This window comes from Notolepis coatsorum (assembly GCF_963971535.1).
Source record: "Notolepis coatsorum genome assembly, chromosome: 4".
In the NCBI taxonomy this organism is placed as follows: Eukaryota; Metazoa; Chordata; class Actinopteri; order Aulopiformes; family Paralepididae; genus Notolepis; species Notolepis coatsorum.
In genome coordinates, this window is record NC_140168.1 from 100982069 (window position 1) to 100998990 (window position 16922).

A 16922-nucleotide genomic window follows, 5' to 3' on the forward strand; every position below is an offset into this window, starting at 1 on the left:
GAAGCCTGACTGATTAGGGTCTAGGAGGTCATTCTGTAAGAGATAAGTAGTAAGTTGGTTGGATACAGCACGTTCAAGTGTTTTAGAAAGGAAGGAGAGAAGAGAGACAGGACGGTAGTTGCCTATGACAGTAGGGTTCAGGGTTGGTTTTTTTATGAGCGGCGTGACTCTGGCTTGTTTTAGGGAGGTGGGGACCACCCCCGAGTTGAGTGAGGAGTTGATGGTTGCAGTTAGGAATGGGAGGATGTCTGGTGCTATGGTCTGGAGGAGTGGGGAGGGTAGCTGGTCCAGCTGGCAAGTAGTCGGACGGTTTGACGTTACCAGTGTCAGGGTCTCTGCTTCTGTAATGGGAGAGAAAGATGACAGAGTGAAGGATGAGGTTCTCGATTCAGCATTTGGAATGGGTGGGGGTTGGGAGAAGGAGCTGCGGATGTTCTCCACTTTTTCCTCAAAGAAGATCGCAAAGTCTTCGGCAGAGAAAGATGAGGGAGGGGGGGGTGGGGGGGGAGTGAGGAGGGAGGACATGGTAGCATGCAGTTTGCGAAGATTCTTGGCAGAGGCCTCGATCCTATGGTGGAAGAAAGAAGCTTTGGCATTAGTGATGGTTTTGGAGAATGTTAACAAGAGGTTGTGATATGTGTCGATGTCAGCAGTGAGGCGTGACTTTCTATACTTCCTTTCAGCTGCTCTCAGGACCTGTCTTTGTTCTCTCACTGGATCTGTCAGCCATGGACTGGGTGGGGAACGGCGGGCAGGTTTCTCAACGAGGGGACAGAGCTTGTCGAAGGAGGTTGCCAGGGCTGAAAGGAGGGTGGAGGTTGCCATCTCTGTGGAGAGAGCAGAGAAGGTGTCACTCAAAGGTAGAGCGGATAGTATGTCAGAGGAGAGGGTGGAGGGGGATAGGGAGGGCAGGTTGCGTCTGAGTGAGACTGTTTGAGTTGGGGTGAAGACCTTTCGGTTAAGCATGAGAGTTAGTGAGAAGGATATGAAGGAATGGTCAGATACATGTAGGGGAGTTACCGTGGTGTTAATGATGCTGGAGTTACGGGAAAATATGAGATCCAAGGAGTTGCCTGCTTTGTGGGTGGGAGGCATGGCAGTGGGAGTCAGGTCAAACGATTGTAGGAGGGAGACTACTATGACTGACTGAGATGAGTCAGGCAGGTTGAAGTCGCCCAGTAGAAGGAGAGGGGTACCATCTTCCGGTAAGGAGCTAAGAAGCATGTCCAGCTCATCTGTGAAGTGATCGAGCGGACCTGGAGGGCGGTAGAGTGTAACAATGGTGAGATTGAAAGGATTAGAGACAGATACTGCATGATATTCGAGAGAGGAGAGTGACAGTTCTGGGAGTGGTGTTACGTTTGTAGCCCATGAAGGAGATGTCATGAGGGCAGTGCCTCCACCCCGTCTGGAAGGTCGAGGTGTGTGAGTGAAGTTATAGTTTGTAGATAATGCTGCAGGTGTTGATGAGTTATTGGGGGTTATCCAGGTCTCAGTTAGAGCCAGGAGCTGCAGATTTAGACTATGGGCGTAGGCAGTAATGAAGTCAGCTTTCTTGACTGCTGATTGACAATTCCATAAGCCTCCCCGTACTGTGACAGGTGTATTAGTGGCTGTAGGAGGGTAGGAGAGATTAGCCGGGTTACTAGCAAACTGTCGTGGATGGGTAGAGTCAGTTCTGGAGGAGCAGATTGTGGATATAGGTATGAGACACATTGTATTGTCGAGAGTGGCAGGGAGGAAGTAGAGAAATAGCAGTGTGGGAGGGAAATATAGGATTATGGTGTACTTAGCACTGGGTGGATCGGTGGATCCCTCGGCGGTGAACTCCAGGATAACTCCTCCTCTTTGTCCCTCTTCGTTTCTCGACGCTTCGCTGACGCTTCGCTGACGCTACACCAGCAAGCCTTTAAATCACTATCACTAATTAGTGCTGTCTTAACACCTGGCCCTTAATGGGGGCACTTAACAAAACAAAATGGCCGTTTTAAACACGCCCCTTTAATCAAGTCAGCTGGTTCCTCACTTTTAAGATTCACTAATAAACTTAAAATGGCTTACCCTAGTTTTCAGTATAAAGCAATGTTTCTCAGTGAGAGTGTCCTGTCCTTCCTTAACAGAGCCCAGTACAGAGTGACTTCAACACAGTGTGGACCTCTGCTTTTAAACAGGGCAGGCTCTTAATGGCTCACTCAGCAAATCAGATGCTACTAGTAAACAGGAAACAGTCCCTTAATGGGGGCACTTAACTAAACAAAATGGCCGTTTTAAACACGCCCCTTTAATCAAGTCAGCTGGTTCCTCACTTTTAAGATTCACTAATAAACTTAAAATGGCTTACCCTAGTTTTCAGTATAAAGCAATGTTTCTCAGTGAGAGTGTCCTGTCCTTCCTTAACAGAGCCCAGTACAGAGTGACTTCAACACAGTGTGGACCTCTGCTTTTAAACAGGGCAGGCTCTTAATGGCTCACTCAGCAAATCAGATGCTACTAGTAAACAGGAAGCAGTCCCTTAATGGGGGCACTTAACTAAACAAAATGGCCGTTTTAAACACGCCCCTTTAATCAAGTCAGCTGGTTCCTCACTTTTAAGATTCACTAATAAACTTAAAATGGCTTACCCTAGTTTTCAGTATAAAGCAATGTTTCTCAGTGAGAGTGTCCTGTCCTTCCTTAACAGAGCCCAGTACTGTACAGAGTACACATGTCAGCTGCCACACCAGGGAGAACAGGACCCTGGACCTGCTTTATGCTAATATCAAGGAGGCATACAGCTCCTCACCACTACCACAGCTGGGCCGGTCGGACCACAACCTGGTTCACCTCAACCCCTGTTATGTGCCTCTGGTCAGAAGACAGCCTGCGACCAAAATAACTGTAAGAAGGTGGTCGGAGGAGGCTCAAGAGGCACTACAGGGCTGCTTTGAGGTCACAGACTGGAAGGCACTGTGTGAGCCCCACGGAGAGGACATTGATGGGCTCACAGAGTGCATCACAGACTACATCAACTTTTGTGTGGACTCCAATGTTCCATCTAGGACTGTTACCCAAATAACAAGCCATGGGTCACTAAGGACATCAAAGCCCTTCTGAACGAGAAGAAGAGGGCTTTCAACGCAGGAAACAGGGAGGAGGTCAAACGAGTTCAGGGCGTCTGATAATTAAACTCAGAGAGGGCAAAGATAATTATAGGAGGAAGTTGGAAGGGCAGCTGGAGAAAAATAACATCAAGCAAGTGTGGTCTGGAATGCAGACAATAACCGGCATCAAACCAGCGGGGGAAGGGGAGTGGATGGAGACGTGGACCGGGCTAATTAGACAGGGTCAATTTTCTGAAAATTATAACCCTGAAGGCATTTCGTGTTTATTTTTGGTACACAACATTTCTAGGGGTATTAAGGGGTGCTGAATCCAAATCTGCTGTATACCAAGCTCAAAAATGTCAAATAAGGCCTCAAAATTGAGAAATCCAACATGGCCGCCAGCGCGAGGCTGAAATCTATTTAAGTGCATATCTTTTTGACTAAACAAGGTAGAAACATGAATGAAATGTGTTTTTATATGTTTGCATACATGAGGAATTTTAAATCATATCCTGATTTTAGATCAGTTGTGAAAATGTTGCTTGAAACTCATATTTATAGCAGAAACGGTGGTCATTATTGATGCATAACTCATCAACCAAATAAGAAAGAAAAGCAGGATGATCCCAGGCCATGGATTTATTCATCAAACTCTTTTCTCTTGAATTTTTTTAATCAACATGCCATTTATGCAAATTAGATAGTCCTTAATATGCGTACAGTAGCTTGGGTACAGTCATTTATTGCCAGTCATCAATCGTATTCAGGCAGGTGTCGCAGGTGTCTTGCAGTTGCATGATTCATCCAATGCCACTTTTCCTGAATAGAATAGAATATATTATATAATATAATAATTATTTTTTAATAATTTACCATATCAATATAAGTGAATGTTCAAGTTTCTTTATTAGTTGTCATACAGAATACAGAATACTTTGCATGAAATGTTTCTTTCTGTGTTGCTCGTGAGAGTGTGCTAGATAATAACAAGATAGTATAAAATAAGTATAATAAGTATAAAATAGAAAGTCAAGAAGTCAAGTAGGTAAACAAGTGTAAACAGCAAAATTGTTCAGTGTATCTATATATACAGTATGTACAGCTGGTACAAAAATGGTGAGGTATAGCTTAGCTTGTGATGCCACCTTGTAGTGGTGAGGTGCAATAAGGAATGAGAATGATATGCAATTTCCTTACTAATAATATAAATATAAAGTGTAAAGTGTGTCTAAAGTGGTAAAGTGGGTGCTACAGTGTGTTGTTTATTTAAGTGAGTGTATGTGCGCTGTGGGTGTGTTGATGGTTTGCTTATTGTTCATTGTTCATTCATTGAGCATCCTGATGGCCTGGGGATAGAAGCTCCTTCTGAGTCTCTCTGTGCTTGCCATGAGACTCTGGTATCGCTTGCCTGACCGCAGCAGTTCAAAGAGGCAGTTGTTTGAGTGGCTGGAGTCTTTGATTATTCTCTTAGCCTTGCCCATGCACCGCTTGTTGTAAATGTCTTGAGAGTGGGAAGCCCACCTTCAATTGTGCGTTCGGCTGAACGGGCCACTCTCTGTAGTCTGCTGCGGTCTTGTGCAGTGCTATTCCCAAACCATGAGGTGATATTGCCAGTCAAGATGCTCTCTATTGTGCATGAGTAGAAGTTCTTGAGGATCTTCTGACTCACGTTGAACTTCCTTAAGTGCCTAAGGAAGTAGAGGCGTTGTTGTGCCTTCTTGATAACACTGTCAATGTGTGTGGTCCATGTCAAGTCCTCGGATATGTGGACTCCGAGGTACTTAAAACGGTTCACTCTCTCAACCGGTGCCCCGTCGATGCTGAGGGGGCTGTAGTCCCTGACCCCGACCTCCTAAAGTCCACAATCATCTCCTTTGTTTTGCTGAGAGGCTGTTCTCTTGACACCATCCCGCTAGAACCTTAACCTCTTCCAGGTAGGCCCTCTCGTCGTTTGCAGAGATCAGGCCCACCACTACTGTGTCGTCAGCAAATTTGATGATTGTGTTGTTGTTCCGCTGTGCCACACAGTCATGTGTGTACAGGGAGTGGAGGAGGGGACTCAGGACACAGCCCTGGGGGGCTCCTATGTTGAGAGTGATGGATGAGGAGGTGCAGTTGCCTGCTCTCACCACCTGGGGTCTACCCGTCAGGAAGTCCAGAGGTCATAGTTCAAGCCCAGGTCCCTGAGCTTGGCTATGAGTTTGGAGGGGACTATGGTATTGAATGCTGAGCTGTAGTCGATGAATAGTATTCTCACATAGTTCCCCTGCCTCTTGTCCAGGTGTGATGCTGCTGTGTGCAGCACATGGACTATGGCGTCCGCCGTGGACCTGTTGGGGCGGTATGCAAATTGCAGGGGGTCCAGGTTGATGGGGAGGGAGGAATAGATGTAGTCCTTCACTAGCTTCTCAAAGCACTTCATGGCTATGGAGGTGAGAGCTACAGGGTGGTAGTCGTTGAGGCAAGCAGGCTTGGATTTTTTGGGTACAGGGATAATGGTGGACTTCTTCAGACAGGTGGGGAAGACGGCCTGTTCTAAGGACAGGTTAAATATGTCAGTGAATACCGGGGCCAGTTGGTCGGCACAGACTTTTAGGACGTGGCCGGGGATACCGTCCGGTCCTGCTGCCTTCCTGATATTCACTTTCTTAAACGTCCTCCTCACCTCATGTTCTGTTATCCTGAACACTGAGTCTCCATCAGCAGTGTCCCCCCCCTCCATTGCAGTGGTTTGTAGGCTGGTGCTGTTATTCCCAGCCATAGATCCCAGCCAACCATAAATCTTGCAGATTAATCTCTCTGTTGATCTTCTGTGAAAGGGCCCTTCCCAAGGCCAGAAAGATCAGTGTGATGGTGCTCGAACACCTGCCAGGCTGTTTTCTTTCCATGACCACTGAACTGGGACACACTGTCACATCCGGTGAGGGCATGGAAGGCAAGGATTGTGTCCAGTTGATCATCAGATAGTAGCTTTCTAATGTCATGTACTGGAAAATATTTTGGATCCTTCGATATCCCAGCTTTCATGTAGAGATGCGTACATCGGATTCTGTCATAGTGAGCCAAGAGTAGAAGCAGCACATCTGTGTCACGCGCTGACACGACGATTGTTTCCATTGGAGCCTGGATGAGAAAATCAGACTTGTATCAGCTTCCTCATGGTCAGCACTCAGAGAGGAGACTTCAAGATCTGGATCTGTTGACTTGACAGTTGTCGCTTCAGCAAACCTCCCTGATACTACAACTACAGGTTCATCATCCGGGCTGTGTTCTAACAGGTGGTTTGAGAGTAGTTGAGCGATATCTGATTTGTTGTCTTCAAGGGCCATGAAGCTCGACCAATCGGCAGGAAGTGGAACACGATTTCACGACGTACTGGTCTGTGGCGCTGTTTGCGTTTCACCCTTGTGCCTATTTTGATGGATTGGTCATGGTATCTGTCAAAGACGACATCTACCCTCTGGTATTTTGCTCCCATCTTCAACACGGTGTCAGTGAACTTGTTGGCATAGTCACCAAATGTTGTAGTGTCAGGTGGCTTTCCGAGTGCCATTACCAGAGCTTGGCCATCAATGACCAGGCAGCTGGGTCCCTGAAGGGTAAGATCTGCAGGGGTTTTAACTTGTTTCCTCAGTATATTTGCTAACACAGACTTGTTGGTGGAATGTAGACTCCCGTTAGTTGTGGCCAGAGATGGCGGGATGGGCATGAGCTCATGCTGGAGGATATTGTCAAGGTCTACCTTATGACCTGCTCTGTAAACTGTGATGAGCTTGTCCACTTTGATGGTGTTTTGCTTGTTCTTGGAAAGTTGCACAACTTCATACAAAGAGGCATGTTATGGTTTGTATAGCAACCCCAATAGCACAACACAAGACAGGTATGAGAGTTAGCCAAAAACAGGGCATTATTTATTTCACAGGGAAAAAAGGGAGCACTGACCCTTTAAGGGTGAAATACACTAGAGTCCACGAACAACAAAAAATGCAGCGCTGGCCCTTTAAAGGGTGACCGAAAAAACATCCAGGACATCACAGAAATGTTCAGGTAGTCACGAGACTCACCAGGCAAAGGTGCCGACAGGGAACTTGAAAAACGAGGACCACACGGAAGCGATGATCACACAGGGAATATCCACAGGAGCATGGCGGTGCTCACACAGGGAAATCCACAGGAGCATTAAAACGCCCCAGCAGGAAAACGGCGCCGACGTCTCACACTGGGGATGCGGCAGTAGGTGGTAGGATGTAGATGGCACGACGTCTCACGCCGGAGACGCGGCAGTAGATGGTGGCAACAAGATGACCTGGCCATGAGTGGAAGGCAGTCGGCAGTCTTTGTAGTCTCTCGAGGGGCTAATTACCAACCACTCACAGGTGCGTGAAGTAGAAAAGCGGCACACCCCCTCGTTGGGCAGCATGCAGTCCTCTCCAGCCCTCACAAGGCAAATGTCTTGGCTTTGTTCTTTCGAATGGGTGATTTCAGGTTCAGGTGCTGGTCACTATCTGGAGGTTCACACAAACGTTTGTCCACAAACATGTTCAGTTGTGCCTGTCCAAGGTGTTCTGCGCCAAGTATGGATTCTTGAATCTCCGGTGTTGATGTATGTAAGAACACTTACAAAAGCACATTTAATTCAGGTTTGTACCTTGTGTAGTCACACTTAACTCATTAAGCCCCACCATTTATTTTTTGAAAATTCGCCTAAAACAGCATGCTTACATTAAAATGCTTATATATCCAGATTTATAAGAGAAACTTGCATAAACTTGGTACCTGAAGAAAGCTAAGACTTGGGGGATTCTAATGTTGGTGTCCAACACTGTACAGTTATTACCAAATTGCTGTAGTATTCCTGCAAACACTGAAGAAATGTAATTTTCTTTATCCTCGCCTATACAAAGATTACAGTTAGACAGTCAAAAACACCCTGTTACTCATGGTTGCACCCCAGCTATATTCATACTTTTTTCCTCCATAGGTGCAAATGTTCTGTGCAAAGTTTCATGTCAGTAGAATAAAAACTGTGGGTTTAGCACCTGTTTTTGTGGAGAGAGGGCCTGGTGCTGGCGGCCATGTTGGATTTCTCAATTTTGAGGCCTTATTTGACATTTTTGAGCTTGGTATACAGCATATTTGGATTCAGCACCTGTTATTACCCCTAGAAATGTTGTGTATCAAAAATAAACACGAAATGCCTTCAGCACTTTATACAAGCACATTTTCTGAAATTCTGCCTAGTCTAAATGAGCTAAACCTGATTTACAACAGGTTTGACACAGCGGCCCCGGCAAGTCTGCCCCCCCCCCACCGACACTTCAGTTGCCCTGCCCACCCCCACACCTCTCAGCCCTTCAACTCGAGCTACCTCCCCCCCCCTCCATCCCCCCAACTGCCCACGCCCCCTCATCTCTGGTGCAGCCTGTCTGCCCCCCGCGGCTTGAAGACCCGCTCCTCCCCCCCACCCCCCCCAACACCTGAGATCCCCACAGCATGGCTCTCTGCAGACCAGGTGAGCACACAGCTGAGCAAGTTACACGCAGGCAAGGCTGCGGGTCCTGATGGGGTGAGCCCAAGGGTACTCAAAACCTGTGCCTCTCAGCTGTGTGATGTGCTCCAGTTCATATTCAATATGAGCCTGAGGCTGCAGAGAGTCCCGACACTGTGGAAAACCTCCTGTGTGGTCCCTGTCCCCAAGTGCCCGCGTTCCAGCACGTCCAAGGACTACAGGCCGGTGGCTCTAACCTCTCATATAATGAAGACCCACCCTGGACCCAGAGGCCCTCGTCAACTACCGGCCCATCTCCAACCTCCCGTTCCTTACAAGGTGCTGGAGAAGGTAGTTGCGAAGCAGCTCCTAGCACACCTCAGAGACAACAACATCTTCGAGAAGTTTCAGTCTGGTTTCCGCTCCGCGCACAGTACAGAGACAGCCCTGGTCAGGGTAACCAACGATCTACTGATGGCGGCGGATGCGGGAACCCCATCCATTCTGGTCCTTCTCGACCTATCGGCAGCCTTCGACACGGTGGATCATCCCATTCTACTGGACTGTCTCCACTCCAATGTCGGACTCCGCGACCTAGCCCTTGGCTTATTCCAGTCCCTCTTGGCTGGTCGGACTGAGTGTGTCTCCCTCGGAGGCGCAACATCCTCCAACCACCCTGTCACCCGCGGTGTCCCCCAGGGATCCGTCCTCGGCCCCCTGCTGTTCACCCTGTACATGCTCCCCCTCGGCCGCATCATCGGCCGGCACGGTGTGTCATTCCACTGCTACGCTGACGACACCCAGTTATATATCCGGATCACACCATCATCACCTTCATCACCCCCCACACTGACCGCTTGCCTGGAGGAGACTAAGGCGTGGATGAACCACATGTTTCTCCAGGTCAACAGTTCCAAAACACAAGCCATGCTGATCGGTACCCCACACCAGGTCCGGTCAACCACCATCACCACCATCTCCTTCTCCGGTCAGGACATTCCCCTTTCCACCCTTGTCACCAACTTGGGCGTGAAAATGGACCCCCACCTCACATATGATACACACATCAAACACCTCTGCAAGACCTCTTTCTTTCACCTCCGAAACATCACTAAACTCCGCCCCTCACTCACCCTGGCAGATTCGGAGAAACTCGTCCACGCTTTTGTTTCCTCCAGGCTGGACTATTGCACTGCACTCCTCATCGGGAGTCCTAGCAAAAGCATTAAAAAACTGCAAACCATCCAGAATGTCGCTGCTAGGATCCTTATGAGGGTGCGCAAATATGATCACATCACCCCAACCCTCAGATCCCTTCACTGGCTTGAGTACAAGGTGTCCCTCCTCACTCACCAGTGCGTACACGGTGGTGCCCCTGCCTATCTCAAGGAACTCCTCACCCCCCAGTCCTCCTCACGTTCCCTCCGCTCCGGCACAGCCTACCTCCTCAAAGCCCCCAGGACTAAGCTGCACTCCATGGGCGATCGCGCCTTCTGCTCCGCCGCACCCAGACTTTGGAATGCTCTCCCCATCCACCTGAGAGCACCACAATCCGTCGAGGTTTTTAAAAGGGGCCTAAAAACATTTCTTTTTAACAAGGCTTTTGCCTGAATTTTCTTTTACTTTTATTTTTACTTCTATTCATTTTACTATTATTTTTATTTTATTTTACTCTTAGGTTCTTCCATTTCACTGGTTGTTAGTCTTTTTAATTGTTTTTATTAATTTTAAATTGTTTTATTCATTTAACTTTTGTCTTTATCTCCTGTAGCACTCTGAGATTCTCACGAATGTAGAGCGCGGTACAAATTGAATCCATTATTCTTATATTATTATAAGACCATGGAGAGGTTAGTCCTGGAGCAACTCCGCCCGGTGACCAAACCCCACCTAGACCCACTCCAGTTCGCCTACCAGCCCAGACTGGGGGTAGAGGATGCTGTCATCTACCTGCTGAACCGAGCCTACACTCACCTAGACAAGCCTGGGAGCACTGTGAGAATCATGTTCTTTGACTTCTCCAGTGCTTTTGATACCATAAGGCCTGGGCTACTGGGTGAGAAGTTGGAGGCGATGCAAGTAGAGGCCCCCCTGGTGTCCTGGGTTGTGGACTATCTGACGGGAAGACCACAGTACGTGCGCCTACGGAGCTGTGTGTCAGATAGACTGGTCAGCAACACCGGGGCCCCGCAGGGGACAGTCCTCTCTCCCTGACTCTTCACTGTCTACACCAACGACTTCCACTATCGGTCAGAGTCCTGCCACCTTCAGAAGTTTTCTGATGACTCTGCGATAGTGGGATGTATAAAGGACGGTGACGAGAGGGAATACCGGGAACTGGTAGTGGACTTTGTCACATGGTGCGATAAAAACCACCTGCAGCTAAATGTGGCGAAGACCAAGGAACTGGTTGTGGAGCTGGGGAGTGCACCTGTGACCCCCGTTTCCATCAGGGGAGTTGATGTGGACATGGTGGAGGTGTACAAATACCTCGGTGTGCACATCGACAACAAACTGAACGGGTCAAAACATGCAGAAGCACTGTACAAGAAGGGCCAGAGCCGACTCTACTTCCTCAGAAGGCTGAGATCCTTCAATGTCTGTACAAGGATGTTGAGGATGTTCTATGAGTCGGTGGTGGCGGGTGCCTTCTTGTACGCTGTGAGCTGCTGGGGCAGCAGACTGAGAGCAGTGGACACAACCAGGCTGGATAAGCTGGTCAGGAAGGCCAGAAGCGTGGTTGGGGTGGAGCTGGACTCTCTAGCGAGGGTGGCGGAGAGGAGGAGCCTCGCTAAGCTCCAGGCCATCAGGGAAAACCCCACCCACCCACTATACACAGACTTGGCTGACAGGAGGAGCATGTTCAGTGCTAGGCTCACACTACCCAAATGCAGCACTGAACGGCACAGGAAGTCCTTCATTCCAACAGCCATCAGACTATATAATGCATCACTGTGCCTCACTGCATCACTGAGCACAGAGTGGCAGCTCATTAGTGGCAGGAGGACGCGACTAGCGGCCTCCAGGCTCCACAACAGAGGGCAGCGACGGCTGCCAGACATAGATCTAGGTCTTAATGGAACCCATGGAGGACAATACACTACCTAAAGCATACTGCACCTTGTGACACTGTGAATACTGGAATATACTGGAATATATATTTCATATTTCATTTAGTTAGATTTAAATTATAATTATATTGACCAAATTGTTTACCCCATGCTCAGTATGCTCAGTATATTCTTACTGTATTTATTTCTGTATATTTTATTTCATTTCATTTTATCCTATTTTATTTTACTCTACTCTTATCCTAGGCAACTTGATTTGATTTGTGTTATTCTAAATTGTGACCTGTCCTGTCTAAATGTTTAAATGTGAGCGATTTGCAGTGTCTAATTTCCCACGGGATAATAAAAGTATTTCTATTCTATTCTATTCTATTCTATTGTATATAGGGCTGCACGATTTTGGGAAATAATCTAATTGCGATTTTTCGGACAGATATTGCGATTGGGATCAAATTTGCGATTATAATAATTATTTTTTTAAGCAGCCCCACAGAGGTTTATTGTAAAATGCGGCTTGCATCTGGCCTACGCGGTGGGTCTTTTCAGGACACCGAGCCTGAAAATGTTTCTTTTTACCTGGGAATCGATACCGGTACCCAACGGTACCTTTTTTTCTGTACTTTACTCTCCCTCTCTGAAGTCTAAACTTCACAACACACAATCTAAAACCCCTTACCTCCCTCTCCCAAACCGATCTTGTATCTCAATGGGACTTCCTGGTTAAATAAAAAAAACAGGAATGAACGATCGTTCATGAACGCGTTCGTATTTTGGGTGAACGTGAACTGAACGTACTGTATATCCGCTAGGGATGGGTACCGAATTCGGTACTTTTGAGGTACCGAACCGAAACACGTCGGTACTACAGAGTATCGAATCAAGTTCATGTCAACGTTCACACGCACAATATATGCTTACCTAGGATTTGACTTGATTCAACAACAAAGCAGTCGGAGCAATGGCAAGCCGAAAAATGTCGAAATTGTAGTTATTTAAAGTTTGGATTTCTTTTTTCACGACTGAGGTAGGTAAATAAAATTTCTTGAGACTAAAGTACCGAAAAAAGGTACTGTTGGGTACCGGTATCGATTCACAGGTACCGGTACCGGTTCAAATGTGAAAGGTACCCATCCCTAATATCCGCTAAATGAACATAATTGAGAACGCGTTCATTCTCAGCGCTGTATAACGGCGTTCAAACATGCGTTCATTCTCAGCACTCTATTATAACGGCGTTCAAAGATGTGCCAGATTTCATATGCATTTCAGCCGAAAACCCAGTTAAAACACACCGTAAACAGGCTTCAAATGTATGCGGAAAAACCACCCGATCTGGCAACGCGCCTGTCACCCCTGGCTACGTCATCAGACTCCTCACAAGCAGTGAAACAGCGGAATCTGCGAGCAGTATCATGGACGAAGCCGAGAGCTGCAGCAGCACTCGCTCAGTCAGACTCTACCTCTAGATGTCGGCATATGAGCATTTAAAAGAGTTTAACGTTAAAGTCAGTACTGACTCAGACGGAAACAATCTAACGTTTGTCTGTAAACTTTGTCCACCTGGTTTGAAGAAGCAAGTCCGTACATCGGCGTCGAGTCGTCGACAGCAACATTGAGAATATGCAAACGTCCTGTTTTAGTTTTCATAATAAAGACAATTCAAGCAAAGTTTTTCCTCATGTTTTTGAAAATATACTGTAGAGATGAAAGCAGGCAGCTACTAGTGTGGACTGAATGGGCGGCAGCAAAGCGTTATGGAAATGCCAGTATTCCGATTGCTGTCTGTGGTTCAATCATTTTTACAAATAATAGCTTGCAGCAACGTATTGAAAAAAGACAAACAAAATGGGCCGTTCAATATCTCCTTTATGTTCGAAATGTCAAAACAGACCTGGGTACCTACAACAGTCTATCACTACTTTTGTTTGGGAATCTAAGTGTTTATCCAGGTTCTGGGGCCAAGTGATTGATTGATTGATTGAACACTTTATTAACAGATTGCAGAATGGGTACAGTACAGTACAGCTCAGTCATATATGTTATGATGAATTGAAAATGGGGGACCCTGATGTAAACAAGACGAAAGTCTTTCTCTGGTCTGCATCCCCTTAACAATTGTATATGAGCTGTACTGTACTGTACCCATTCTGCAATCTGTTAATAAACTTTTCAATCAATCAATCAAACATACAATTGTTAAGGGGATACAGACCAGAGAAAGACTTTCGTCTTGTTTACATCAGGGTCCCCCATTTTCAATTCATCATAACATGACATACATGACATACAGATAGACAGTACTGCTACATCTATACATTTATGACATACCAGATTTGCAGTACTGTTTGTGATACAAAAAGAGTCCAGAAAAGAGAGTATATACATTTGACGTAGAAACTGTACATTGGAGGAGGTTTGGTAGGTGGGGTGACACCCTTTACAATTCAAACTATTTGATAAACTTCTACTTTCAGCCCGGAAATGTATTCTGATAAACTGGATTAAGGATAAGCCTCCATTTTTACAAATGTGGTATAGAGAGATCTTCGGTGTGCTACCCCATGAAAGACACTGTGCAATGCATAGAGGCAACAACGCTTCCTTTCAGGAGGTGTGGGCCCCACTATTAGACTATTTTCCTGCTGAAATTTCTCGGATCCTTCTAAAGGCCCAGTGCCCCATTGTATGGACAGACCTAGGATAGGAAAAAATAAATATATGTATGTCTACATGTGAATGGGCTCGAGGCAAGTGCAATACTGTACAGTGCCTGTCTTGGTTTGCTTTCCTTTTTGCTTGTTTTTCTTTTTGTTTTGTTTTTGCTTGCTTATGGTGTGGATGATGGCATAGAGATGAACTGGAGGACCCCCCCCCCCCCTTGTCCCAATGTGTGTTTTTCTAATGTAAGTAACTGTATGTGAAAAATCTATATAAATGTCAAAAAAGAACTAAATTAGTTCATTTTTGAAACCATGAACTTTAGTTAAACATTTTGAATTATGAACTATGAACTGAACTAGTTCATTTTAAAAATTGTGAACTGTGAACTGAACTAGTTCGTGTAGAAAGTGAACTTTCCCAACACTGTGTGACGCAGAGAAAGACTAGAGAAGAGATGCCATGTTACACAACAATGAGAGGATTTATCAATATTTTGGAATTAAAAACCGGAGCAGCTCGACTGGTCTGGAGAGGAGCTCAAAGGACCAGTCCATCAGCAAAAGTACGTTTGCGTGTTTTTTTCTCTCTCTCGGATCAGCTGGAAAGTAGCGCGCAAGAAAGTTGGTGTGTTTGTGTGTGTGCGTGCGTGTGTCTTTCCATTGGTTAACATTATTAGGCGAACAAGAAAACGATGAACATTTTCAGCCTATTGTATATACATACTGCATCATTCATGGTTGATTTTGTTTCAGTGACACCTGTAGGTAGGTAAGGGGAAGGGAGGAGGGGAGAAACAGCCGAGTGCAGAGTGCGCGTTTGTTTTTGTCTGTGAGTGTTCTGTCGGCTTGTTCATGCCTTTACAAGTGTGTATACATTTATTATAGGCCCCCAGGGCTGTACGTAAACCTTTTTTGCACATAGAACTGGTGCTACAGAGGTTGATAGTTTTGTAGCACAGGCCAAAATCTTGTAGAACGAGTATAAAGCGTATCTAAAATCTCTAAAAACAACCACACGTAGTGCAGTTCATCACTTAACCTCTTCCACCCGACGGGACCGGTCCCAAAATGACATCACGTCATAAATCAAGCTCTCCAGACTGTCTGACATAATGATCGTTTTTTTTTTTTTTTTTTTAACATATTCAAGAATAAACATCATAACCATGTCACAACAGCAGTTATAATGTATATTTTCATCAATACGTTTGTTTACCAATAGGTTAAAGTGTTATTAGTGAGATTTTAGTTTTTGAAATGTGGTGTTGTGATCGCGAAAATCTGCCATTTTGAAAAAGCGACCGTCGCTGAATTGTAGTCATTTGAGTCATTTTGAGAAGGACATCCAGAGCTTTCAATGAGTGTTGGAATTTTTCAAAACTACACTTCCCAAAGGCTTCTAGCTCCCTTCAAACAAATTACTTGCTTATGAATTTTTTTTAATTCTCTTATTACTCTGGATTATATAGCACAAAACTGAACGTTATTGGCATATATTGGAGTGCAGTTAGTTTGTCTCTCCTATTTTGAGCATTTAGCACCATCCGATTTGAAATCAGTTTGGCGGAGCTCTTGCAAGAATAAAAAGCCTACTGTACATACAGTAGATTTCATTCTCTGTTCTTCATGCACGCCTGGTGATACTAAATCCAAATTGAACTCGGCCATTTGAAAGAGAAGATTTGGCCCAATCCATAAATGTGCGAATTGGCTATAATAAGGTAATTTATAGACCTGCTATTCTATAATAATATTTCTAATTGCATTGGTCCAGATGGGAGAATTCAGTACTGTATCTACAAAACCTTCCGTTTAATAATCTTCCCTTAATTAATTTCCTTAGATCCTTTGTACACATGATCTCATGTCTGGACATTTTTTGCATGGTGTTATTCACTGTCAAAGATGCAAAGAAAAATCATAATTCATATTCTCCTTTGTTTCATCACAATTTAAGCAAGCCTAGTAATAGACAATATTTCTACCTTGTAGAAGTGCAGCAATATTCCATTTACTTAGGTATGTATTTTAGGCGGATTTTAAGAAAATAGGGCTACAGGCTTAAATAGGTATGTGACTGGCAAAGGACATGATTCTTGCATACAGGGCACACAAAATCCAAACCTTAACAAGAAATGTTTTCAGACAAACATTGTCTCTTTATTTGCCCATAATGGTAAATTGCAGGGACATAACAAATGTATACAAGACATCAATATGTTATGCTTCAAATTAGCAGTGCAAATCTGTTTAAATTTGTCATACAATGTTTTTTTATTGAGAAAGTGTGTAAATCACTAATAGAACAAAAACAACACACTGTGTGTGTGTGCGCTTGTAGTACTCCTTGAATGAGATCACACACACACCATTGCATTAATCAGGAGTACAAGGAACTCTGCATACCTTTATTTCACAATGAAAAGTGCTTTATAAATAAAATGAAATGTTATTATTGTAAATAACCCCATGAAAGGTTTATTATTTTTATGGGTAATTAGTTACCTGCTTCATATGCGTGATGTTACTGGTTTCAGTGTGTGCCTAAAGTGATCAACGCAGTGGCGTCGTTTCAGTAAAAGCTACGGTATGGCGAGGAGGGAGGGGGGGGGGGGGGTGA